Genomic DNA, 4772 nt, shown 5'->3' on the forward strand with positions numbered 1-4772 from the left:
AAGTTGCTCTGTCTACACCCATGGCTATATATAGCCCGAAGATGGAGACATGAATGTTGGTTCATAATCATCGGATTAAAGGCTCAGTTACACTATCATGAATAACGTTTAAACACCTGTCTGGAAATGTTGGGGGGTCACGCAAATATAAAACACATTTAACAATGCATGCCGTAGTTCCATAAGATATAAAGCCCAAGCGTTGTCCTACGATTATCCCTACAGCGTCCAAGTGATTTATCCTCTTCATGCAACATGTATAATTTCAAGTGAAAAATATCATAAAGATATGTATAAATCAATTTGGTGTAGCTTAAAATAGACTCTAATATTTTGTACATTACTATTATTAGCATCTAGAGAACACCCAAAAGCCGTTGTACAATAGAGGAATCATCAAGAACCTAGAATTCAATAACAAACCTCAAGGCCGAACTCCCTTATAAGACTCTCAAATCCAACACAGATTCCAAAGGCAACAAATCTATTGTGGCTCATAGCAGAAATCACCCTTATGATAGTGTTTCTCAAAATATTTATCTACAAAAGAACAAGCTCCATTCATTATCTAGTTTTTTTTTTCCTTTCTTCTTCTTCCCTTTTGGTATTACTTGGCACATCACAAACAGATTCAGGCACGCAAGTGGGTTGATTCTTTATACTTGATTATGACTGACTATTATGTAGCTTGGATTCAAGTGAGTGGGGAAAATGTTATAGTTTTAGCAGTTGTGAAAACAAGAGATCGAGTCAAACATGGTGGTAATGTTATTGCATAGTGATATGTTTAAAATTCATTGAAGTGTTTCTTATTGTTCTTATTATGTTTTATTCTTTGTTGTTAACCTATCAAATTTTGGAATCTGAGTACTATAAGTAGGGAAGCAGGAAGAACTTGTGGTTCAAAATGAACATTGACTTGTTAGAATTTGCCTCTTATTTTAATTAGTGTGAACTCTAGTGAAAACATAGTATATTAGTTGTTGAAAACTGATGGTAAGGCTGGTTTTTTTTCTTGTTTTTTCTTTTCCTTTAGACTAATTTATCTGAGCTGCTTTCTTAAAAAGTTTGAGTTCCTAATGTTATAAAAATCCTAGTTTGGTTACATGTACCCTGGTCTTACTAAACAATACATATGTTTGGTTAAATAAACTTCATGTTTATTGTAATATGATTCTCAAAATCATGGGTGAACTTTTGGTTTCCTCTTTTTGTACCACACGTAAACTACAGATTATAAGCCCTGCATTTTCTAATTTATGTTTGTTTTTGTCCTGAATTCTAGTTTGTCATTAGTGATTGAATATTCGAGGGTTTATTATAATCTGAAAGACAATGAATAACTAAAACTAGTAGTTCATGCACTACTCCGGCTAAATGTTATAGTCTATCCAATGCTACTAGCAATTTAATTCCACATATGTGTTATATATTTGGTCTCCTTTTTTTCCCATAATAATAACCACATGCAGCCGCTACTTCTATATTTACATGTCTAGGAAAGTAGTGAAGTTGAGTTTTGATTTCATCTATGTGCTTCTCAGTTCGCATACTCTTTTGAACCGTTTTTTGTTTTAACACTTTTTTGTGTATATAGCCTAAGTTCTAGGTTGCACAGATATGGGTATGAGTATTGAATACAATATAGTAAGATATGACAATATAGCAAAGTTTAAAAATTTTTGGACACAGGTATGAGGATATATGTATTAAAAATTTTAATATTATATATGTATATCTGATTAAAAAAACCAATAGCCGATGAAAAATACCCAATTCCGTATGTTCATACACATCATTTCCTTACCCAATCAATAACCTAACTTATAACCCAAAAAAAAAAAAAGCAATAGTTGAACCACTAACCACACCAGAAATGATAGCGAGAGAAGGGCAGGCAGGCATGAAGGAGAAGTGGAGCATGAGTAGGAATAGAGAGGGAGAGGAAGGGAGAGAACTTGACAATCAGTCATTGACAGAAGGTCACTGGGGGCGGTGAAAGCAAGGCATAAGAAAGAGCAACGAGAGGAGAGCGATGATGCATATTGGGGAAAGCAAAGTAGATGCAAGAGCAACGAGAGGAGAACGACGACACGCATCAAGACGTGTATCCGCGTACGGTACATATGTCCACATTCGATGTGTATCGAATAAGGATATGCCAGGTTAAACGACGTATTCGTGCTTCCTGGCCTGAGTTCATTGACACTATCAAGTCTGCCACTATGAAGAATTGAATTTCATAATTGAGAAGTGATATGTTTTGGAGTTGGCAGCTTTGGTTGGCTTATAGTGCTATGGTTGGAGACATTTATTCTCACTTATATATAGTTAGGACGATTCATTTGAACCAGGATTTATAAATTAATTAAAAAAAAAGGTTGTACTTCCCCCTCTCTTTTCTTTGTTTTAGTGTTTTTATTTGCTTCTAGTCTTAATTAACTTTATCCTTATTTAATGGGATATGGCTTCTTGTTATTGTATCATTGATTAATTTCAATGTTTTATCCAATTGAATATTGTGGCAAATATATATATATTGTTTCATTTAGATGCTTAATGAATATTCGCTATTATGAAAATGCTATTGTTTGAATGCATTTAATGAATTATTTTGAAAATGCTATTGCTAGTGGTTGAGCTTCTTCAAAGAAATGCTAACGTATACTTGACTATTTAATTTTGTTAACGAATTAGTGAAATTATGATGAGTTGGATATTGTACAAAAAAATGGAGACTAATCTTTCTAGATGCTGCTCTAGCTGTGTGTGTTTATCCTTCCAATGCTTCATCCATTGCACATTTAGGATTCTGATTTAGTGCTCTCCTTGTTTTTTCTTCTATTCATTTTTTTATGCAATTCATCATAATTCTAACAAGTCAGTACAAGAAATAATAGAGTTTATGTACATGTTAGCCACCATTAAATACTTATGGTCATATTTTAAAATGTAGGGACTAATATTGTAGACATATAACACTAAGGGATTGATTATACCAAAACAAGTTAAAAAGTATAGGAACTAAGAATTATATTTTTCCCAGAAAAACATATCCTCCCTTTTTTATTTAAAAAGAAAAAAAGAAACGTTACTTATGCTTTTAGGTAACATTAGAGCTTGTAGCATTTTATAGACATCATGAAATTAAAAAGCGAAACACTATCAAGGCCCTTTCTTATAGTTGTGTCATATAGCAGGATCATGCAATGCCATTCTCTCAAACAATTTTATGCTGAGAACTACATCACGCACCTGAAATGGTATCATTCAAGTTTGGGATATGTTCTATAATGGGGTTAGTGAAAAGGTGATAAGTAGAAGGAAGATCGAGTTCTGATGGGACTCTTGAACAGCAGTGAAATGCCCCATCATATCCTATGTTAGCAAATGCCACAGTTCATGACTTTGTTAATGCTAAGGTCACAGGATGACTTCACACCGGGCAAATTGCCTCCCTCATGAGATTATTGAGGTCTTCCGTAATGTGGGTCTCACCTGATGGCAGATTTTTTGTCTGTTTGTCACGTTCTAAAATTAGACGTGATATATATATATAAATATATATTTCTTCAACCTTGATCAAAAAAATTTTAATTTAGTATTTCAATTCATGTGAAATATAATGAATGATAAATTTGACATTTTTATGTGAATAAAAGATTCATAAACTCTTGTAAAATTTTCACCACAATCTTCCCTCTAAAAGACTTTTTGAAATCTCTACAATAGCAACATACAGTCCAAATTAGAATTCTATCTATAATTAACATGGAGCATACCTAATTATAATTTCAAAATATAAAAACTATTTAACCATTTACAGCACAAGAAAGATATACTCAAAAGGTCTTCTCCTCAATTTAAAAAGAAGTCCCTCATAGATTACCAAAAAGTAAATTATTGGCTATATTATTTGAGACTAAAAATATTTTCAGTAAATAACGTCCCAACCATAACATTTTGTAGATTCAAAATGAATAAACTACAACATATTCATAAATTAAAGAGAAAGCACTTCAATATAAATAAATTTGTATGCTTGAAATAACAGTTCTATATAACTTCAATAATAAAAAAAACTTAAAATTTGTAACGAACAAATAGCTTTAACATTTAATCTTGATAATTCAAAATAATTAAATAAATGCATAAATGAAAATAATACATTTACTAGTTAAAAACCTTTAAAGTGTGAAATCATTAATTAATTAAAAATTTAAATTTCTAGAGATTTATCAGAACAATTGATAAATATGTATACAAAATTAATGAGAGTAAATAACCAAACGCGGTTTATGTCACAAAAACAAATATGGACACACAGTCCATAAGGGTAAATAATCAAATACAGCCTGAGCTACGAAATAAATGTGGACACACAATCTACAAGGGTAATGTTAACCAAACGCGGCTCGAAGTCATGAAAACAAACATGAATACCAGACCCATGAATAATGAATTGAGAACGAAACTCATGAAAATCAAACTAACTAATCATTTACCATGGCGTGCTAAGGGCAAACAAGACTACTATTAGCAATTTGTGTTCTGTATAAAGTCCCCTTAAAATCATTTTCAAACATGCAAAAAAATCATCACTTTAAAAATAAAATTTTTCATTTTCAATATTAAACTTGCATGAATCGCTTTTTTGTAGCAATTCAATAATTTTCAAAATAAAATTTCATAATTAGAATCCAAACTTGTATTTACTAATTAACTAAAATAATCAATTCTGATAAAATAATTTCACAATTAAAGTAATTTAG

The sequence above is a fragment of the Prosopis cineraria genome, unplaced genomic scaffold, assembly GCF_029017545.1.
Source record: "Prosopis cineraria cultivar Desert tree isolate PC_DT_omini unplaced genomic scaffold, ASM2901754v1 PC2, whole genome shotgun sequence".
NCBI classification, from domain to species: domain Eukaryota; kingdom Viridiplantae; phylum Streptophyta; class Magnoliopsida; order Fabales; family Fabaceae; genus Prosopis; species Prosopis cineraria.